The following is a 24,661-nucleotide window of genomic DNA, read 5'->3' on the forward strand; positions in this document are numbered from 1 at the left end:
TTACTAATATGTGTTGTGTGCAGGATGTGGTGCAATTGTGATATCCATATGTATGTATGAAATGCTAACATGTGATAATGTAGATGCAACTACATGAAATGCAAATATGTTTGGCGTGTCATTATACTCAGTCATGTGATAGCAGGCTGCACGGACTCAAGAAGGATGATGGAAGTCAATCAAGAAATGGGGATGGAAGATAGAAGATATGGAAGTGAAAGAGCTTCTTGTGCATTATCATCATTGAGCTCTATTATGGCAAGTAGGTTATGACAATCAAGGCATATGTCCGACCCAAAAACTCATTGTACATGTTTGCATGGAGATAAGATAGTCACAAACAAGGAATGCCCCAGTTAATACTAGACTCATAGTGTCCTCATATCCTTGGACAAGTCATAGCATTACTAAGAGACAATCCACAGACAAAAAAAGAAAAATAGGTGACGATACCCCATCCTCGCCCTTCTTGTCAAAGACATCTTGGAGATAGAATCTCTAGTTAGAGACATCCTTGAAAAGCTAAAAGACATGTCACCAAAAAGATAAAATCAAAAGAAAATCAAGACTCGACACCAACATCCACTGTAGTCCTCAAGTTTAGTGCTCTTGTCACTTGTATAAGTCTTATTTGATTGTGGTCACAATGTTTACATTCACAAAAAGGATAGATACCACGGAACCATATGTTGTCTGAGTCTGTTGAAAGATTTGATTTTGTTGAAGCCCATTGTTGCTATTGTCTCATCTAAAACTGATTGAATCCATGAAACTGATACTTTATTGTGGAGAAGTGCTGCTTTATTACAGATTGGGCGCGAATAAACTAAAGAAAGCTGGAAGAAACTGTACTCCTCGAAAAATGTGATGTTCTCAATTCCACACCCATCACTAGACGTAGGATTTGCCTTAGCCACAAATAGGATCTGATTTATTATGGATGGAAAGGGAGGTGAAAAGGGAGGTTTATTATGAATGGCTAACCAATCTTGGGTAGATCAATAACAAGCCATGATGGGAATGTGTAAGTTTATTATGGATGAATTGGTCATGAGTGTGTGCAAAGTGAAGTGATGAAAGAGAATCCTGAAGGAGGGAGGAACAATGTCTCTACACATGGCGCTGGTGACCCAATTTTCACCATGGTACTTGCCCAGGGTGCCACTGAAGTGGTTTTCACCATTGGACGAAATTATTTCTCTTTACTTTTTTCAATTTTTCAATGTTTTTTGTTGTCACAAGGTGCCTGTTTGCCAGGTTTTCACCAAGTAACGATTTTTTATGTTTATGATTTTTTTTGTATTTTTGTATTTTTTTGCTTTTTTTGTATTTTTTAATTGGGATACTCTGAAGAGCTATGTGTAAAACCTGCGAAGGTGCATGCTATTGATAGGATCCTCCAAAGGTTCACCCTCTGTGGTTGAGAGCTGATATGTACCAGATCCATATGCTATTGTGATGATGTAAGGACCAAGCCAATTTAGTTCGAACTTGCCCTTCTTCTCTCTGTCTTGCTAATTTTTAGGATTTTCTTTGACAACTAAGTCACGTACCTCAAATGTATGAGGCTTGACTTTATGATTGTAACTGCATTGTTCCTTGACTGAATGATGTGTATCTTGAGTGACTATCTTCCTTGATAAAGGAACTGAGATAGAATTACTAGTGTGTGGACTACACTAGCCCGTACGCATGTCATCTAAAGAAGTTTGGGCATCCCTGATAACAAAGTTCTTTGAGGAAGCTCCATTAAAGGTCCATGATGTATCACCAGAAGGGAAAGGATGTGTAGAACAAGTGGATGAGTTATGAAGGCTTATGATTGCGAAAAAAGGTAAAAGTAGGATAGCATGATGGAGACTTAGGATCAACAAGTATGCTTTTTGACTTGAAATTTTAGAATTTTTGCCCCCCCTTATTTTGATATTAGGGGAGATCATCTCTTGTTCCTTTTCTTTCATAGGATTTTTATCCTTGACTTTGATTTTTGCAGAGTCCAATAGCTTTTGATTTTGATTTGGACTAAAGCACTTTTCTTTATTTTTGACTTTTAAATTTTTCTTTTCAAAGCCTGATTCTTGATCACCAATGACTAAGGGCTTTTGTGATTCTTGTTGATCCAAGTTTGGGAAAGGAGTGGAGATGGAATGATTCGATGAAATGGTAAAGCTATGTGAGTTCTCAAGAGGGTTGGCGATACACTCAATAGATTATTTGTTGGAACCACTCTTATGACTATTGATATCAAAAGATGTTTGCACCACTAGAGGAGTTTTGCATTCAAACTTAGTAGCCACAACACTAGGTGGTTCATACCCGATTCCTTTGAAATTGTTTATAGATTGTCCCTGTTGACCTAATACCTTAGGAGATAGTGGGAGTTGATCAACATGAAATATATACTCACCACATCCCATGTCTTTAAACTTGAACTTTTCTTTGATCTCTGCTTGTTTGGATGTAGAAGCTTTCAAGGATTCAGGATCCACATATGCTGAAGATGGAACAACTTCTCGATTGACTAGTATTTTTATTTCTAATCTAGGTCAGAGATTGTTGCAATATATGAATGGATTTGGGTCAGCATTAACTGTTATTTCAACTCCATTGTGAGGAAACTTGATACATCGATGATATGTAGATGGGACTGCGCTCATCTCATGAATCCATGGATGTCCTAGCTATATGTTGTATGCGAGATCAAGGTCTAGGACTTGACAAACCACATCCTTTGTAACTGGCCCAACTCTGAGAGGTAAGGTGACTGTACCTTTGGATGAACGCTCTTCATCATCATATGCCTTGATGGTAATTTTGTTTGTAGCATTCACAGCTTTATTAGAATATCCCAATTGTTTAATAGTGCTCAGTGTACAAATATTTAGACCTGCTCCTCCATCTATCAAGGCTCATTTTATGCGGTGTTTGTGTATGAAGGCTTCAATGTGTAGTGGTGCATTATGTGGCTGACTTACGGAGGCGTCATCGACTTCTGTGAATGTAAGGGAGTGTGGAATGGAAAGGTATCCCACCATGGCTTGAAACTAGTCCACGTTCAGATCAATAGGAATGATAGTTTCTCTAAAGATTTTGTCAAGAATGGATTTATGTGCGGGGGATATGCACAGAAGCTTAAGAATGGAGATGAGTGCGGGTGTCTTCCCTAATTGTTCTACAAGCTCATACTCAGGTTTGGTTGATGAGGAAGCGGTGTTCTTGGCTGGAGCACCTTGCAAAGTGATTTTACCTTAATGGGTTGTAACATGACATTCAGAGGTAGGTTCGGAAGAAGATCCAATGCCTTTTAAGACAATCTTGGGTCTCTGGGTAGAATTCTCAGGGTTTTTGTCCTTGATGATAATGGTAGAGACGTAATTGTCCATCGAGATGTGATTGATGGTTGAATCATAGTTATAAGATGCTCTGGTATAGTTGGTTTGGTCATCTGTGACTTTAGCTTTTCCTTTGTCATGTTTTGAGAATGGTTCCTTAAACATCTCATGTTCTTGATTGGATGAGTGCCCTTCAATCTCAATGTCACCCCTATCAATGAGATCTTGTATGATGTTCTTCAGTCGATGGCAATTTCCTGTCTTATGACCCTTGCTCTTATGAAATTCACAATATTCATCATCATTCCACCAATTTGGTTTAACCTTTGGTTCATATGGAGTAAAATCTGGAATAGTGATTACCTTGTTTGCCACTAGCATTTTGAAAACTGTCTCAAGTGGTTCTCCCAATGGAGTGTACTTCCTTCATGATTTAGAAGTTGTTTGAGTATTCACTTGATTTGATCCAGAAAAAATGAATTTGGGTCACACTATATTGGCATCAACAACACCATCATTGACTGTGTTCTTGTTTTTATTCCAAAATCTTGGCTTGTCTTTTCTTGTAAAGTCATCTTTGTTTTCCTTGAATATCTTAATGACTCCTCGTTCAATTAGGACCTTCTCTATTGCTAATCCTTTTTCAATGATGTCCTTGAAGGTGGACAAACAAGCTTTCCTTAAGTCATAACCAATCTCTTTGTTAACATTTTGGGTGAACATTTCTACCATTTGTTTTTGTGGAATTTCACAAGAGCATCTACTGGCTAGATTTCTCCATCTTTGTAAAAATGATGAAAAAGATTCTCCATCCCTTTGCTCGGTGTTGCACAAAGTAGTGACTGATATGTCTGTCTCTATGTTGTAGGAGAAATGTTGGATAAATGCCTCTGCTAAGTCACCCCATGACTTAATTCCAGGTGGGAGTTGGGAGAACCATTCCATAGCTTGATTGCCTTGGCTCTGTGGGAATAATCTCATCAAATATGTCTCGTCTGAAGCTACCTCAATGCAAGCTATGAAAAACTGTCTTATGTGTGCCTTAGGATCCCCTTTTCCTCTATAATTATCAAACTTAGGCATCACAAAGTGTGTAGGAAATGGAGGCATTGGAATGCTCTTGTCAAATGGATAAGGACATATGTCTCTCATTGTGTATGTTGGCTTCGGTGTATTTATGTCCTCATTTTCTTTTGTAAGTCCCTGATTTGTTGCTCCAAATTGTTCTTAGGTGGAGATCGACTTCTTGGACCATACCCTATGCTTGAGTCACCAATTGGAGGAGGAGCATGTTGCATATATGGATGATATTGATCATACACATGTTCATATGGAGGAGGTCTATAGTGATGCTGCATAGATGGACCACTTGGTATAGATTCATGTTGAGGAATGAAATATCTATTTTGTCCATGTATACCATACTCTACAGGCATGTCATGTTCTAATGTGTTGCCCCCAAATTTGACACGGGGTTTCCTTATGTCCAAATTTTGAGCATGCCTTTGAATATCCAATTGCTTTGGTGGTTGATCCTTAGCATTGATATGTGATTGAGCACATTTCTCTACATAAGACTTCCATAATGGTCTGCGAAGGTGAGTATCATATGCTTGACCATGTGTATGTGGGACCTCTAGTTTTTGAAACAAAGATGATGGTGATTCAGGCACAAGATGTGGTCTTCTATTGCCTCCACTATAAGACCTTCTTTGATCCATGTTGGAGTGAGGTTGTTGCAAAGGTCGATTTTCCATTATTTGAGACATGTCAAAATCATGAGGTGTCTTGGCTCCACTTTGTGTCATCATTTGTAAGAATCATTGTCTATCCCTCTTCATTATTTCCTCAACCAATCGATTGAAATGGGGATCCATAATGGATTCTTCCACATCTACTGAATGTACTAAAAATTTGTCCATATCATCATTGTGTGTATCATTGTTGTTTGTAGTGTCCATGTTCTCAACATTTGGAATGTTTCTATAGGCATCCATGTTAGGTATTGTAGTATGATCAGAATTGAAAAAGATATCATTGTCATACTCATAAGAACTCATGTTTGCAAACTCTTGAGCCTCTTTAGTTTCTCTCCTAGATTTTTGAAGACGGGTTTCAACCATGAACTAGGTATTGACCGAGATGTGTGAGACTAGATGAAAATGGAAAAAGTATGGAAGACCAAGAGTTGGATGGAATGTAAATGAATATGAAGTGTACTCGCAATGTCCAAAGTGTAAGACCAAGTATGTATGTAGTAGAGTAGGTGTGACTTCCAAAGAGAGGATAGTTTCTCTTGATAAGGTAAGTTGACCTTGACTCTAAGTAAGACCAAATGAGACCCAAAGGTGATAGACCTTGATGAGGGACCACTTAGCAAAATGTTGTTGTATGTAGTGTGTTGACAAAGTATGATGAGGACAAGCAAGTGACCTTTTGACTCAAGTTTATACAAATGTAAATTTAATGCAAGATGTAAAGCAATGATGGACTTTGTGAGACCTAAAGACAAGTTGAATGCTAGATGAAAACCTGGAGAAACAATCTAGGAAGCTCAAGAATTCCGAAACTGATTGCTCTTGTTTGCTGGAATGTAAAATTTTTCTAATTTGTGAAGTTATTGGTTGTGACCAAATCTAAATGTTTGATTGCTTTTAGTGACAAGAGGACACAATGTTGATGAGGACTCAATGTTTGCAAGTGTTTAGACTCAAAATGACTCCAAGAAAAGTGTGTTGTTTGATGTAAAAATGTTTTGCATACACTTGAAGACACAAAAGACACAATGTTTTGCTGTTGGGTCTTGAATGTTTTGAATGTTTAAAATAAGTCAAGAACAATTCTTATGGCTGGCCAAGACAATAATTGTTGATCCCACATGAGGTTTTACCCCTGAGGCTATGCTATTCAGAGCAGATACTTAGATGCTTGACCTCATTGGCTCCACCCTTGGCAGTCACTTCTCAAGTCAGCCAAGCATCAGTCCCCACGAAAACTCCCCGTGGTGAGCTTTGTATCTCTACTAAGAACCGTATGTGTGTGGGCCACTACCAGAGGTTCGACCTCCTACCCCAACAACTAGAAGGATTTTGGCTTCTAAAACAAAAAGGTGCTAGTAAGGGCATCCGCTCGTGTGGCCATACATGTGGCACTTTCAGCTCTGTAAATACAGAAGGCTCCCAGCCAGTAGGGGTTATGCCCTACAACTGATCAAATAAATTTGATCAAATGGGTTTATGGGGAGACATAGTGTCGGTATGAACTAATCAGCACATGTTATCTATAGTTTTCACCATTAATACAGTTGTTTATAGTGGTTCAGAAGAGGTGGGTTTTCCTCTCTACCACTTGGGTCATTCTCTTCTCACTAGTAGTCCTAATGACCAAACGGAAAGACAGGCCCTCTAAAGATTAAACAAAAAGAGCCTATTGCTCAAGACACAAAAGACAATGGTTCAATTTTAGTGCACCAATTGAAGTGTTTGCTAATCTATGAAAACAAGGCACACAATAAAAATCCAAAAACCCTTGCCAAGGACCTACAACAAATATTTATTAGTAGTTTGAATTGTTTGAAATAATCACCCCTTCCTGCAAGCACACAAGTTAGGTAAATTTTAGATCCAAAAGACTTTGTGAAATAGGGGCTTTCAATAATGAATTTTGTTGACCAATTCAAAGATCTGATTCATCATAAAAAAAGACCACCTGTAAAATTTCAAGAGATTTCCAGAAATGTAAGAAAATCCAAAAAATTTGCTACTTGCTCCAAAATTTAATTTTTTATAAAAATCATAAAATTTTTATATAAAATACAAAATCAATTCAAAAAATCTGAAAGTTTTACTCGAGAGTCGTGACGGTCTTCCAAACCTGCATAAAATTTTTTTTGCAACAAATCCAAGCAGCTTGTGAGATATGAGTAAAATAATGCAAAACCCTAATTTTCAAAGATCTGATTTTTGAGGAATGATTTTGCATCAAATTTAAAATCACAAAGAATAGATCCTCTGTATAATTTTGAGATATTTCCAAAAATGTAAGAAAATACAAAAAATTCACTAATTTTCTCTCAAAATTAATTTTTTATGAAAAATCATAACAAATTCATATAAATTGAAAAAGTTATCCAAAAAATCTAAAATTTTTACTAAATCCTTCTGATACTTTTCCTAACCTACACAAAACATTTTATGCCAAAATTTGAAGCCGTTTGTGAGATCTGATCAAAATAAGGAAAAACTCTAATTTTTAAAGATCTAATTTTTAGGGAAATATTTTTCATCAAAATTAAAATCACAAAGAACAAATCCTGTGTATAATTATGAGAGATTTTCAAAAATGTAAGAAAATTTAAAAAATTCTCTCATTTTCTCTCAAAATTAATTTTTTATGAAAAATCATAAAAAATTCATAGAAAATGAAAATGTGCTTCAAAAATTCTGAATTTTGTATTGAGAGCTTCGGATACTTTCTTCAATCATCAAAAAAACTTTGGTGCAAAATTTACAAGCCGTTTGTGAGATATGATCAAATCTCTCCAAGATCTTGATTTTGTGTCCAAAACCCTAGCTGCACAAGGTTATTCTCCAAATTGTTTTACAAAACAACAATATAGGGTTAGAAAAATCTGCAAAAAACACAGATCTAACAAAAATCCATGTCACATGGGGCATGCCAAAATGTTTATGGTGAAAATGGATACAACAATATCGATATTGAAAGGCTAAATGAATTCAACCACAAAACCCTAGCCTAACAACAACAAAGATCCACCATAACATATGAAGATTACCTAAGACAATGCAAATCAAATGAAATCACAAAGATTATACCATCACATGTCCAATAGGGTTTGGATCTCCATTCTTCCTATCTCCATTGATCTTGCTTCATATATTTGCTCTCAGATTTTATATGCACAAGAGCTCAACAAAGAACGGAAATGTGGTTGTAAGTAGGATCGCCTATGTTCAAAAGCGTAGTGTAGTCAAGTAGTCAACAGGGGGGTTTGATAATGAAGGAAGCATCTCCTTATACAGAAGACACTATATGAAATGGAGGGATAAGATTGAGAGGTGTAAAAGGAGGTCGGCTATGATTAGAGGGTAGGTAAAAGAAATAATAAAATAATGAAAGAGGTAGGTAGTGTATGAATTAAGAGATGAATGACATGTGTCATGGGTAGAAAAGGTTAATGAATTAATTAAATAAATAAAGATTTATTTAATTAATAGAAGAAGTGAGAACAATTAAATTAATAAGATATTTATTTAATTTAGGAAAAGGATAATTTAAATAAATAAATGTATTTATTTAAATGAGAAATAAGGCTAGAAGAGGATAAATGAATTAATTAAATAAATAAATATTTATTTAATTAACAGAAGAATTAGGCTAAAATAATTAAATAAATAAAATATTTATTTAATTAGACATGACAATTTTAGGTGTCTACAGTAGTTTCACACATCTAGGAATGACTCTAGTTGGTTCTTCTTGCTTTTCCTCTTCTTCTTATTCTCCATCTTCTTCTTCACCTACCGTAGCTTCTACTAGTAAAGGAATACTGAGATCTTTGCTTGATTCTTTTGTAATTGGTTCCCAGAAAACTATACCTGGTTCACCTTCCACTTGCTCGCTGCTGGTTCCCTTAGATTTCTCAGGAGATTCATCAACCCTGACATTGATCCTCTCAACAATCTTCTGAGTTCTGTTATTGTAGCACTTGAGGGCTTTTCTCTTAGTGGAATATCCTAGAAATATTCCTTCATCACATTTAGCATCAAATTTGCTCAAATTCTCAGCTCTCTTGATATAGAACTTACTCCCAAATACTTTAAAGTAACTCACAGTGGGAGTCTTCCTGGTCCAATACTCATAAGGGGTTTTATCTTTGCCTTTCTTGATAAGTACCCAGTTCATTGTATAGATTGCAGTACTCACCGCTTCTCTCCAAAATGTGTGAGCAACCTTTCCTTGGATCAGCATTGATCTAGCTGCTTCAACTACAGTCCTAATATTCCTTTCTGCTATGCCATTTTGTTGTGGTGTCCTAGGGGTAGATAACTACCTCTTGTTGTCATTCACTTCACAGTACTTGTTGAATTCATCAGAAGTGAATTCTCCTCCTTGATCAGTTCTTAGGTACTTTATCCTTTGGTTACTTTCCTTCTCTACTAATGCTTTGAAGGTGTAGCATCGTAAATTGTACGCACTTGCTAGGGTGGTACAATTTCACACCTAGTTTAGCACCCGCCTTGGTGCATTTTACATTTTGCATTGCATCTCTCGTTTAGCACTTAATTAATCAAATTAATTAGGTCTAAGGTCCTATTTCATTGTCCTCTACATCATAAAGTTGGGCCCTTTCGTTAAAGCGTGCCCTTTTCATTTTATTCCTCCAGTACATCATTCAATCAAAAACCCTAATTAAGTCCTATTTTGAACTTGGGGGCTTGGTTTCGGGGTCAAAACATCTCAAAATCACCTGTAACTTCGGGATTCTCTCTAAAATCATCATATCCGACGGCCCTGAAAATTTGGTGAAAAGTTGTCAGGACCGTGGCGCCCGAAGTGCACATGGTCTCGGACATTTTTCCTGAAATTTTGGGAGCACAATCCAATCATAAAATAAAGCTTAACCCCAAGAAATTGGCAGGAAATTCAATCTCTAGGTCGGCCAAAAGATGAAATTATGATCTAGGGTTTCCTACATAAGAGCTCTCTTTCTTCATTTGAGAGGATCCGATTTTTGTTTTCAGGAACTTCATATGCAGCGAAAGAGCAGATCTTGGAAGACTTCAACAACATTCAACATCCTTCTATCAAGCATTTATCAATTTCATTCATCCATTTAGGGCTTGGAAGACATTGAAGAACAATAGGAGATTACCGACTGAAGATTGGCTTGTACCCCTCCTTTGAGGGTTGGGTACGATTTCATGTTGTTTTCATGTCTTTGCATAAGCTTCAATATATCCTTTATTCATGCTTTAGATCACATTGCATCTTGATTTAGAGCATTCACATTATCATTTACAAGCAATTAGGGTTTACTTTCTAGGTTGCTCTAGTTTGCTTTCTTGCATTTTAGGACCTTGCACACACACTAGGTCTACACACACAATACATTTTACAAAACAACTTGGCTATTCGTGGAGGTGGAAATCACCGAAGTGGGGTTTTGACTAAGGCAAAACCCTATATAGCCACCCACACACCTTTTTCAGATATAAGTGCAGGTTTCGGGACTCGGACGACGCCGCAGGACATAGATCCGGGAAGATCAGGTCGAGACAGCAGTCCACATCAAATTGCAGAGCAAAAGACCGGGACAGGGGCGCTGGGCACCCTGGTCCTCCTGACAGACAGCTTTTTTCGACAGTTTCCAGAGTGCAAAATTGCAGTTTCAGGAGCAGTTTCCGGCATTGTATCAGGACAGTGGCACCCGCGTCCCCATCCTGAACATTTTCAGTCAGATTTTGGCTCTGGGTACGCATCTGCATTCTCATTTCATCCTTATATTTACAGCTGTTCATTGTTTAATCTCAATTCTGCAATCTTGTTATTAGTTCATACTTGCATTTTGAGATTAGGACTTGAGCTTGCATCATTTTATCTTTCAATTTCAACGAAGGAATAGAAATCCTAATAGATATCCCGTGGCTCTCTCTTTCACAAAAAGAAGTAGCCAATTGTGTGATACCTCTAGGCTCTTTCGTATTCCGTAATGTGTGTCAAAAGGTAGTATTAGGGCATGTTAACCTAGTCTCACTTTTTCCCCTACACATTTTGGTGAACCCGACGTGAATCTATCATTGCTTCCTCTTGCATTGCATTTGTTAGATCTAGATCTAGATTTAGTGTGTTTTCATTTCATTTTCATTAAAAAGAAAAAAAAAAAAAAGTGTGTTTCTTTGCATTGTGTGGTTAAATTTTATGCAATCTTTTCAAAATGTCAGATTTTTATTTGTAAAATGTTCATGCTTTCGATGATTACTATGAGTATAGCCAAGATGAATTAGATGAAGCTTTAGATGAGTTTTTGAACCCTAAATATGCCAAACCTTCATTTTACCAAAAACTCATAAACCTTGTTACTATGCCATTTAGGTGTGATGAGAAAGATAAGTCGAATGATTCCTCTCAAGGATACATTCCTATCAACTCTTCCCCTGAATCTAGTAACATGGTTGTTTTCAATAATCCCCTCTATGAGGAGATGTCTCCTTTTGAATCAAAAGATAAACCTTTTAACTGATATGATCATGCTTTGTTGGATGATGCTCTTGATGACTTTGTGGCCTTATCGAAATCTTTAAACAAGAACAAGACTTCTAAATTGGTTAACATGATAAACTTGAATGAACATAACAAGCCTCTCTTTGAAGTCCAAGGTGCTTATCCTTCTCCCACCTTTCAAGTTCCTAAATCACCTCTCCTTACTGTCCAAGGAGGGTATGATCATGATTCCTTTCGTACTCCGAATAAACCAATCCTCACCATGCAAGGAAGAAAACCTATAAGTCCTTATAGTCATGCCAAGCAAATAACTAGAGAGAGTTATCATGCGGTTGCCCATACTTATCACACCAGAAATAATAGGCAACCTAATCCTCCTCCTGTTATTCCAGTTTCCCTTCCTAATCCTCAACCAATTCTTCCACAAGCTCCCCATATTTTGCAAGTTATGGGTAAGGAATATGATCTCATAGAACAACTTAAGGCTACCCCTGCTAAGATATCCCTTTGGGATTTGATTCAAACTTCTTCCACTCATCATGGAATGTTGCAAGATGCCCTGAAAGATTTGAGTGTTCCTCCATCAAATACATCTAGTAATATAGCATCTTTGGTTAACTCTGTGATGAATCCTAAAGCTCAAATTGTGTTTACCCAAGATGAGTTGCCTACTAGTGAAATTCAACAACAATATGATCCCTTGATGACTGTGGTTATCATGAAAGACACTGCTATAAGACGAACACTAGTAGATAATGGCTCTGGCCTTAATGTGTGTAGCATTAATCTATTGCATAAAATGAATGTGGATACATCTCTCATTGAGCCTGACTCTCATCCCATTCGTGGCTTTGATAATGTGGCTAAGACTTCATTAGGTATCATCACCTTACCCCTCACAGTAGGACCTGTTACTTTGCCTACTCCTATCCATGTTATGTCGGGAAATTTAACATACAACTTGTTATTAGGGAGGCCTTGGATTCACAGTATGCAAGCTATCCCCTCTACATTGCATAGACAAGTTAAATTCATCTATAACAATAAGACATATACCTTGATAGGTGATACCAATTTTCAAGCTTGTCTACAAACATCTACTTCCAAAGGGGGTTCTTCTAAGCCATCCTTGTCTAGTGATGACTCTTTAAACAAGAAACCTATCGATGAATCCTCACTCTCTGATGATCAAAATTCTTTGGATGAGTCTGGAGCTCCTGAAAAAGATTCTTCTCGACTTGAAACTACACATAAGAAGGATTTTGATCCTGAGAAGGTCCTCGCAGAAGACGATTGGGGATCTCTTGATTTTAATCCCACCTTTGTAGGTGAATATAAGGTTCCTTCTAGAGAGCTTAAAGTTGAAAAGAAGGAAGAAGCTAAAAATCAATCAATCTTACCTGAACCTATGAGTAATAATTTTGTGGCCGCTTCTCAAACTTCTTCTCCTCACACCTCTAATTATGAAGAGTTTGATTCTTTGTCTTATGAAAAACCACCTTCTCTTCCTGAAATGGCTGATCGTTATGGTCGTGGTTTTCGCATTTTTGCTAAGCATGGGTATCATGGAAATGGTTGTGGTGCTCATGAACAAGGGATAAAAGTTCCTCTAGAGACTAATTTTCACAATTATGCCTTTGGACTTGGCTATAATCCCTGCAAACACACTAAAGCTTCTAAAAGACCATGCATTAGTGTTAATGCTATCTCTACATCTCTATCAATGCAACACCCTAAGTATATTGATGGGGATCCTTCGGGTGGTTGTGCTTTGGATATCTTCCCTACCGACGATGCTTTAGCTAAGTTCTTGGGAGCCTATGACACTCTTCCTCGTTATCATCACAATAGGGGACTCCCTTATTGTTTGAACACTGAAGCCTATTTTGGAAAAGAGATTGATAATGATGAGATTGTGAAAGAATTCCCTCAGTTAAAGGACACTCCTCAACAAAGTAATCTTCTCATAAGTGACACCACTGATGTTAAGATGGATCCTTGCATTAAAGAGAAAGTTATTAAAATTGGAAAATGTTTGGATGAAGAGGAACAAAAACAATATGAAGATTTATTGCATGAATTCCCTAAGATCTTTGCTTGGACATACTCTGACATGCCTGGTATAGATCCTAAGATTGTTACTCATAATATTGTCTTAGTTCCCGATGCTAAGCCCGTGAAACAAAAGATTCAAAAAATGAATCCTAAGGTGGCTCTGCTTGTTAAGGCTGAGATTGAAAAGTTATTGGAGGGTGGATTTATCCGCCCTATTGACTATTCCCCGTGGATTTCAAATATTGTCACTGTGGCTAAACCAGATAATAAAATAAGAATGTGTACCGATTTTTGAGATTTAAATAAGGCTTCTTTAAAAGATGATTTCCCTCTTCCAAATATTGACATGAGAGTGGATTCTACGGCAGGACATGCCTTGTTATCCTTCATGTATGGTTTTTCAGGATACAATCAAATTTTCATTAACCCTCAAGATCAATTCAAAACCGCTTTCACCACTCCTTGGGGTACGTTTTGTTGGATAATGATGCCTTTTGGACTTAAAAATGCTGGTGCAACTTATCAACGAGCGATGACCCTTATCTTTCATGATTATATGCATAAGATTTTAGAGGATTATGTTGATGATATTTTAGCCAAATCCTTTCTTCGCATGGATCATGTTAAAATCCTGCGTCAAATCTTTAAAAGAATTCGTAAATATCACATGCGCTTGAATCCCCGAAAATGTGTTTTTGGTGTGGATAGTGGAAAACTATTAGGATTCATAGTTTTGCATCGTGGGATTGAGGTGGACACTAAGAAAATAGATGCTATTGTCAACATGCCACCTCCTAGAAATGTGTCTCAACTTAAAAGCTTACAAGGAAAGATTCAAGCCATTCGTAGGTTCGTGTCTCAACTTGTGGATTGTACCTTCCCTTTTACTCAACTTCTTAAAAAGGATATCACTTTTCAATGGAACAAAGATTGTCAACAAGCATTTGAAGATTTAAAAGTGTATTTGGCTAGTCCTCCTATTCTTCAACCTGCCGAACCTTCTAAACCCTTCCTTCTGTATACAGCTGCTTCCTCTCATGCTCTCGCGGCATTATTGGCCCAACATGATAAAGATGGTAAGGAATGTCCGGTTTATTACATAAGTCGTACCTTACTCGATTATGAGACCCGATATTCTGCGATAGAAAGACAATGCTTGGCCTTGGTGTTTGCGACTCAGAAATCGAGACATTATCTTTTAAATTCAGAAGTCCACGTCATGATAAAGTTTGATCCTTTAAAGCATCTTTTCTCTAAAACTGATTTATCAGGATGCCTAGCTAAGTGGGTTATGATGTTAACTGAATTTGACCTGAAATTTGTTTCACAAAGAGCAATTAAAGGACAAGCGTTGACCGATCACTTAGTTGAGGCCCCTTCACCTTTCTCCTTCCCTAACCCTGAGTCTTTTCCCGATGACTTCATTCTTTCTATAGAGAAAGATGAAACTTGGGAGTTATACTTTGATGGCTCTAAGTGTCATACGGGATCAAGGGCAGGTGTTGTTCTGATCTCTCCTACAAAGAAATCCATTCCCTTATCCTATCGTCTAAATTTCTTGTGTACCAATAACATTGCTGAGTATGAGGCTCTTATAGCAGGAATAAAAGAAGCCTTAGCCCTAAATATAAAACACATACATATCTATGGAGATTTGCAATTGATTATAAGACAAGTAACAAGACTGTATCAAGCAAAACAAGACAAATTATCACAATATAAAGATCTTGCTATCTCTTTATTACAAAATTTTGATTCTTATACCATGGAACCCGTTCCTCGAAAAGATAATCGACATGCGGACGCAATGGCATGTGTGGCTTCTCTTGTATCTTTAGAGGACCCTATGGTTGATCTTAAATTTGTTATTCACAACCTTATTTCTCCAGCTATTGTAGACGATTCTAGTCTGATAACATGTTGTGACTTTATAGACTCAGATGAATGGTACTCGTATATCATAAGATATTTGACCGATGGTACCTTTCCTGATTCCGCTAATAGGAACACTAGGGCTAGAATCCGCAAGCTGTCTGCTAGATATATCATTCTGTCTAATGTTCTTTACCGAAGGGGTTATGATGGTCTTCTCCTTCGCTGTCTTAACAAATCAGAAATCCCCGTTGCTCTTGAAGAGGCACATTCAGGTGCCTGTGGGGGGCATTTTGGGGGCAAATCCTTGGTTCATAGATTGCTTCGTATGGGATACTATTGGCAAACTATGCAGAAGGATTCTTTTTCATTTGTTAAGAAATGTCATCAATGTCAACAACACAATAATCTGATTCATGCTCCTACCCAAGAACTTCGTTCTCAAGTAGCTTCTTGGCCTTTCTCCGCATGGGGTTTGGATCTTATTGGTAAAATCTCTCCTCCTTCATCTCAAGGACACACCTTCATTATAACCACAACAGATTACTTTACGAAGTGGGTAGAAGCTATTCCCCTTCGCTCTACTACTACTGAAGTGATTTGTAAATTTCTTTTAGAAAACATCATTTCTTGATTCGGGATACCTTCCACTATAATCTCAGATAATGGGACATCATTTAAGAACAAGGACGTGAAGAAATTCCTCGAGAAGTATCATATCAAACATCGATTTTCTACACCATACTATCCTCAATCAAATGGTCAAGCTGAATCATCCAATAAGATAATTGAACAAATCCTTTGCAAAACCGTGAATAAGCATGGTAAGGAATGGAGTAATCAGCTAATCTATGCTCTTTGGGCCTACCGAACGAGTGTACGAATTGCTACAGGAACTACTCCTTATAATCTTGTTTATGGTGCTGATGCTATTATGCCTTTAGAGTTAGAGATTCCATCACTTAGGGTTTCTCTCAAAGGTATAGTAGATGATGACTCTTATAGAGAACAATGACTTCAACAGCTTGAGATGCTTGATGAACAACGTATAAACGCTCTTGAGCATATTCAAGCATATCACAAAACTCTACAACGAAGCTATAATGATAAGGTTATTCAACGTTCCTTCTTGGTAGGTGACTTAGTCCTCTATGAGAATCAGCGCAATGTGAATGCCTTACCTACAAAAAAGAGAAAATTTAGTCCTAATTGGCTTGGACCATACATCGTTATTGAAGATTATGGTTTAGGTGCTTACAAAATAGCGGATGTAGATGGTACACCTCTTAAAGAACCTATCAATGCTATGCACTTGCGTAGATATTATGCTTAATTCTTCATTCCTTATTTATTTTCTTTTCAATTCTTCAACATTGGATAATATGTTAGTATCTTCTAATTAGAGAAAAATACAATTAAATGTTATGGTGTTTAATCTATATTGCTTCGTTCTTGACAAGCGTGTCTCTTTACTTTATAGTTTGTCTTGAATTCATTTATGTAAATTGTAAAAGATTTACATTTCCATTATGCTAGCATAGTATACAGTGTCTTTATGTGTTAAGTAGAATCATATCATGTTGTGTTTAAGTTCAAAATTAAATCACATTAGTTATATGATTCTTAGACTTAATGCATATTTCTTCCCTATCATCAATGTAGTACTTGATTAAATATTTTAATTAAGTCACACATGTATCAATTTAATCATGGAGCATTGAGAAATCAATCACATGGAAATTAAATCCTGAACATACATGTACACCTACCAAATGTATTAGATTTAATCAAAGCAAAATATACATTGTTTTAAGCATTAAAGATAACACATTTGAGACAAAAGAGAAGCATGTATATATACATATATATATGTGGATCGTATACAAATGTAGGTCATTGTACATCCAAAATGTGACCTCTCCTACATCATAAAATCATCTCCTATCCATAGGACTAGTGGCTGGAGAGTGTCGACTGGACGCTCCCTCCTGATCTGGCTGTGAAGGTGGACCCATGGGTGTGTAGCGCGATATAGACCGTGAGTGACTCCGAGAGGAACTCCTACGATCCCTATCCATAAGGATCGCGCGATAGGTGGTAGCCTCTGCCTGAGCTGCTGCTAGATCTCGTCGTGCCCGCTGAAGGTCCTCTGATAAGACTCTCTCTTTCTCCCTCCATATGTCTACCTGTACTCGAAATGGGGAAAACAAGTCCTCATGCCGACCCGCGTTCCCCTGAGGCCTATAAACAATCTGTGAGGAACTAGGGATCTGTGCTATCGTGGAAATGTCTATCACTGCCTGCTGAATCAGGAAACACCACTCCTGCACATTAGCTATGGCAGTAGAACAGATTCTTGTATTAGTACCATTCTATATCATCAAAACATTAATCAATCAATATAAACCTACTATACCTGGATCTCCCTCATACCAGTAGGGATCATGATACGGTAACATCTGTGACTGGGAACTACTAGGCTCCCCTCACTCGAATACTCTATGCATGATGGGTGTAGGTTGGACGGTATTAGGAATGGGTCTCTGTATCACCTCATGTTCCCCCTGTTGGGGAATAAGAGGAGGATCCAGAGCTATGGTATCGTCTCCTGAATGGTGGGGAGCTGCATCTGACTCCTCCTCATCATCTCTATCCTCCTCCTCCTCCTCCTCGTCATCCTCATCCTTGTCCTCCTCCTCGTCCGCATCCTCACCTGCATCCTCATCTCTATCTGTGTCCTCCTCCTCCTCCTCGGCACTAGGCTGATCTCCTATAGGTGGATCAAGATCTCCCACCTCCTCCTGACCCTCTCCCTCCTCTGGCTCCTCTGACCTAGATCCCTGGTCCTCATCTCGGTCTCCATGTCTCCATGGGCCTGGATGGCCTGTTGGGTGATCTGGTGGAAAGATAGGACCTGGGTATGATCTCATAAACCATGAGACATACCTGCGCTATGCTCCAAGCTCTATAGAGTAATCAGTGACTACATCCTGATCAGATCCCTCTATGTCTGTAGTCTCGATGTCATCTATCATCGGTCTCACTACTACTCTAGGTCTGGGAAGGACTCATGAGTGTCGAGTATAGATGGGTACATCGGCTGGAACGCACTGCTCTAGCCCAAACTGCCTCCATACTCGGTCAAAGTAGAATGGGACTATGATGTGTGAATATCATCCCCGCAGTAGGTGGTTCCTCTGTAAGCATGCTAACTATCTCTCCATCCCATCCCATCTGTGCATCCGTAGGTAGGGTCTCCACACTGTCACCTCGGCTGTCAGTCTATCAAAAATCACTCTCCAATATAACAAATCTCCAAATCTCCACTCGCTGGTAAGTGGATAAGCAAAGACCCTAGGTCACTCGCTAGCCGTACTCAGCGAAAAGCCAACGGGCCTGGTGCATGTGAAGTGCTCAAAAATCCACACCTGCAGAAGTGTGCATGTCATCAAACTGCAACCCTGTCCAAATACATACTCCTCAAGGTCATGATAGAGATGTGCAAGCATACTCTGACCCCAAGCATACACTCTCTTGTGTCTCTCCACAGCTCTGATGCACCATGTGAGACCCCCATGCATATGCGTACCTCACCCATTAGGGCAGACAGCTAGTGCTATGATGGTGATCATAAGGCGTCTCACAAGGGGCACCTCTCCTGTAGGATGTAAGAGCCATCTGACCATGATGCGACCTCTCGTCTCGCTCGGCATGACTCTCCCTATGCAATATACCTGCTCTCTCTGATGATCCTCCGCTGACCGATCGGTCACATATGTAACAGTCGCTCCTCTGATAGGAAGACGAAGTATACAGTACATATCCTCAAGTGTAACCATTAGCTCCCCTACTAGAAGATAAAATGTGCATGTGTCAGGATCACATCGCTCCATCAATGCCATTAGCATCACAGGATGGAACCGACTGGCTGGCATGAGGATCACATACCATAATCCCATGATCGAAAATGTGTCTCTCTCTGCCTGAGTCAGCCGCGGAATCTGATCTCGCAAACTGCGAAGAATATGTCCCGCCGTATGCTCTCTCATGTATGGGAGACCCTGCAACACAAAAATATAACTGTAATCAGTACTCGATCATCAAAATCGCTCATGCAAACTGTCGAACATCGTATTCAAACCCTAAAATCCCTCTCCAAGCCCTGATTGGGACCATGGTGCCCTGATTGGGACCATGGCGCCCTGTCAGGGACCATGGCGCCCTAAGGGGACCATGGCACCCTGTCAGGGACCATGGCACCTTGAGGGGACCAGGGCGCTCCACAGGGACCATGGCGCCCTGGGTGGGGTCTGGGTCAGACTTCAGGGCCCGCAAACGATCACAGAAAAGTCAAATGCAGAGAATCAAAAGTCAAACATTCAGTCAACTCACCTCATCCAGTGGCTCGTCATCGATCATGGCCTGGCATAGGATCTCAATCCTTGTGGGATGCTCCGATCATCGTGAAGGCATGATGATGGCTATGTGGGCTCCACTGCAATGAATAGTATTCCGAAATCAACAAAGTGACAAATGCAAATGTGACTTTCAAGGTATATACTTTCATTTCTTTATCTTTACTTTCGAAACCCTAATTTTTCTCTATCACTCATTTCATCATAACTTGAGTTCGGGAGATACGATTTTTGAATCGTTTGTTGCGTAGGAATTGTATTTTCATTCCCCTACTCTCGGGATGTTCCAAAAAGTGCTCTGATGAAGCCTATTTAGTGAACATCCCTCATCAATACTCTGTCACACAATTTGTCGCAAGTAAACATGCTACCCTGTTTCACCTCCCTAATAAGCAAGTCGAAACAGGGGGGGGCATATAGCTACTCACAAATTTCATCACTTTCCTTAGTAAGAATTAGGTGATTTTGTGATCTAACGTGTGTTTTGTAGGGTGCGGTTCCTAACTGTGTACTGCAGATACCGCTGGGGGCTTCATCTGACAACTTATGGATATATCCTTTTTCAAATGATGTTTACTTTTCTGTACTTTATCTTGCATATGCACGTAGTACTCATATGACCACTAAAGTGGGGGCTAAATGTAGCATCGTAAATTGTACACACTTGCTAGGGTGGTACAATTTCACACCTAGTTTAGCACCCGCCTTGGTGCATTTTACATTTTTCATTGCATCTCTCCTTTAGCACTTAATTAATCAAATTAATTAGGTATAAGGTCCTATTTCATTGTCCTCTATATCATAAAGTTGGGCCCTTTTGTTAAAGCGTGCCCTTTTCATTTTATTCCTTCAATACATCATTCAATCAAAAACCCTAATTAAGTTCTATTTTGAACTTGGGGGCTTGGTTTTGGGGTCAAAAGATCTCGAAATCACCTGTAACTTCGGCATTCTCTCTAAAATCATCATATCCGACGGCCCTAAAAATTTGGTGAAAAGTTGTCGGGACCGTGGCGGCCGGAGTGCACATGGTCCCAGACATTTTTCTTGAAATTTTGCGAGCACAATCCAATCATAAAATAAAGCTTAACCCCAAGAAATTGGCAGGAAATTCAATCTCTAGGTCAGCCAAAAGATGAAATTACGATCTAGGGTTTCCTACATAAGAGCTCTCTTTCTTCATTTGAGAGGATCCGATTTTTGTTTTCAGGAACTTCATATGCAGTGAAAGAGAAGATCTTGGAAGACTTCAACAACATTCAACATCCTTCTATCAAGCATTTATCAATTTCATTCATCCATTTAGGGCTTGGAAGACATTGAAGAACAATAGGAGATTACCGACTGAAGATTGGCTTGTACCCCTCCTTTGAGGGTTGGGTATGATTTCATGTTGTTTTCATGTCTTTGCATAAGCTTCAATATATCCTTTATTCATGCTTTAGATCACATTGCATCTTGATTTAGAGCATTCACATTATCATTTACAAGCAATTAGGGTTTACTTTCTAGGTTGCTCTAGTTTGCTTTCTTGCATTTTAGGACCTTGCACACACACTAGGTCTGCACACACAATACAGTTTACAAAACAACTTGGCTATTCGTGGAGGTGGAAATCACCGAAGTGGGGGTTTGACTAAGGCAAAACCCTATATAGCTGCCCACACACCTTTTTCAGATATAAGTGCAGGTTTCGGGACTCGGACGACGCCGTAGGACACAGATCCGGGAAGAGCAGGTCGAGACAACACTCTGCATCAAATTACAGAGCAAAAGATCGGGACAGGGGCGCTGGGTGCCCTGGTCCTGCCAGGATAGGGGCGTTGGGCACCCTAGTCCCTGGGACAGAGGCGCTGGGCGCCCTGGTCCTCCTGACAGACAGCTTTTTCCAATAGTTTCCAGAGTGCAAAATTGCAGTTTTAGGAGCAGTTTCCGACACTGTATCAGGACAGTGGCACTCGCGCCCCCGTCCCGAACATTTTCAGTCAGATTTTTGCTCCGAGTACACATCTGCATTCTCATTTCATCCTTATATTTATAGCTGTTCATTGTTTAATCTCAATTCTGCAATCTTGTTATTAGTTCATACTTGTATTTTGAGATTAGGACTTGAGCTTGTATTATTTTATCTTTCAATTTCAACGAAGGAATAGAAATCCTAATAGATATCTCATGGCTCTCTCTTTCACAAAAAGAAGTAGCCAATTGTGTGATACCTCTAGGCTCTTTCGTATTCCGTAATGTGTGTCAAAAGGTAGGATTAGGGCATGTTAACCTAGTCTCACTTTTTCCCCTACACAGAAGGCTTTGAACTTTCCAAATGCTTCAAACTTGTCTTTCAAGAATGTGACTGACATCATTCTTGAGCGGTCATCAGTAAGAATCATAAAATACCTATCTCCCTAAATACTTCTAGTTTTCATAGGACCACACAAATCAGTATGCACAAGATCAAGTAAATTCTCTACTGAAAAAGACTTACCTTTAAAAGTTGAGGAAGACATCTTCCCAAGTTGACATTCTCTGCACAAAGAATTCTCAGGTTTGTTCAGTAAAGGCAATCCTTTTACTGACTTTAACAATATTGTCAAAGTTCATATAATAGAGTATCCTATGCCATATCCAACTGTCATCAAACTTGGCCATTAGACACTAACTAATCTTGGCATTCAACTGAAACAAGTTACCTTTGGTCTGCTTATCGATGGAAATACATTCACCACTCTTTCCAATTATACTGCAGACTCCACCTTTGAACTCCAGAGTGAGTCCTTTTTCATTCAACTGAGGAACAATTAAAAGGTTATGATTCAGACCTTCTACTGAGTAGACATCATCTGCACTTCTCTTTTCGTTCAATGAGATGGATCCTTTACCTTTCACCAAGCATGGTGCATCATTGCAAAATCGGACAACACCTCCATCATATTCTTCCAGAGACAAAAATTTTCTCCGATCACCATTCATGTGGTGAGAACAACCACTTTCAATAATCCACTCATTAGAATTGTCAATGCAGGAGACAAGGGCCTTCTTGTCTGACACTTCTTCCTTTATAGCTACAAACACTATATCTTCACTCTCTTCATCCTCTGATTCTTCATCAGTAACACCTTCATCCACAACAACAAGACAATTTATTCTACTTCCTCCTTTATACTTTCTAAACCTCTCCGGTTTATCCTTATTATCACTGTTAGGACAATTGACAGCTATATGTCCTATCTTGTTGCAGGAATTTTTTTTTAAAAGAAGCTTACCTCTATATTTACCAGTTCTTTTTGGAAGTCTTTTAGCAAGAAGAGCTCCAAACTCCATCAGAATCTCTTCATCATCCATATCTCTGCATTGTCTGAATTCATAATTGGTACTAGTTTCTTTTGCTTTTTTGGATGGTGCAACAAATGCTCTAAATGTTGACTCAGTCTTCTAAACACTGCCATCATAGCTATTGAACTCATATGCAGTAAAATTTGCACTAATAGAGTCTAAGGATACCTTGGTTTTATCAATAGACCTTAGTTCCTAGATAGCAACAACTCTGATTGCATAGATTGATAACAATGATCTCAATACTTTACTAACAATGGTGGCATCCTCAATTGTTCCACCAGTGCTTTTGATATCTCCAACCATAGTCTTAATCCTTATGCCATATTGCTGAATGGTCTCTCCTTCAACCATCCTCATGTCTTCAAATTTTCCTCTAAGGTTCTCTTCCTTAGCTTTCTTTACATACTCATCACCACCATAAATGGTTTGCAGTGCATCCCACACATCCCTAGGAGTGTACTTGTCTTGTACATCAATAAACTCTATATCTGATAAGCTGCTGATAAGGGCTTCCATGACTTGCCCATTTTCCTTAATCTCTCTCTTCTAATCATCGGTTAGAATGCCAGTAGGAGTCACATAGGCATTCTCAACATAGCTCCAGTGTTGAGCATCCATACTCTTGATGTAAATCTTCATTCTATCCTTCCATATCTTAAAGTTATCTCTATTGAACTTAGGACCTTCCCTCTTCATCATTACAATAGGATCTTTTACCTCAAGTGGTTAAGCTTATATCACAAGAGGACCTAGAGTAGCTCTGATACCAATTGATGAATAATGATGAACAACAAATACCCTAATTGATACTAAGCGGAGGGGTGAATCAGTACAAACAAAAACTTTCTCAACAAATTATCAAGTTAAAACAATACCAACCGGTTGTCTTCATCATTGAACTTAACCATGGAAATACTGGTTAAACATAGTAAGACTTCAGACAACATAAACTGATAAGTCTTAACACTTCAAATACATTCAATACTTGATAACAACTTCACCCATAAACATATGCATGTGGTATACCAGTAATACCATAACCTATTAGCTTTGCATGCATAATCACTCAAACAAAGAATACTTAATCATCACATGAAAAATGCACAACTCATGACACATAGATTTTTCACGTGAAAACCCAAATGGGAAAAACCATGGTGGGGATGAATACCCACAAGCTTGTTTTGAACTCTTTTGAAGCTCGCTCTGTTAGGAGCCTAGTCTGGTTAAAGACTTTACAATAAGGTTTTGTTAGGAACCGATCCTGTTAAAGATCACCCGGTTAAGGGATGGCTATATACCTTGTTAAAGGTTGAAACTCTGTTAAAGGTTACCCCGCTAGAGGATTTGAAGAACTCAATGATCTTGAGTCATCCGGTTAAAGGATTTACAATAAGCCTGTGAAAGCTA

Source organism: Cryptomeria japonica, chromosome 3 (genome assembly GCF_030272615.1).
Source record: "Cryptomeria japonica chromosome 3, Sugi_1.0, whole genome shotgun sequence".
Taxonomy (NCBI): domain Eukaryota; kingdom Viridiplantae; phylum Streptophyta; class Pinopsida; order Cupressales; family Cupressaceae; genus Cryptomeria; species Cryptomeria japonica.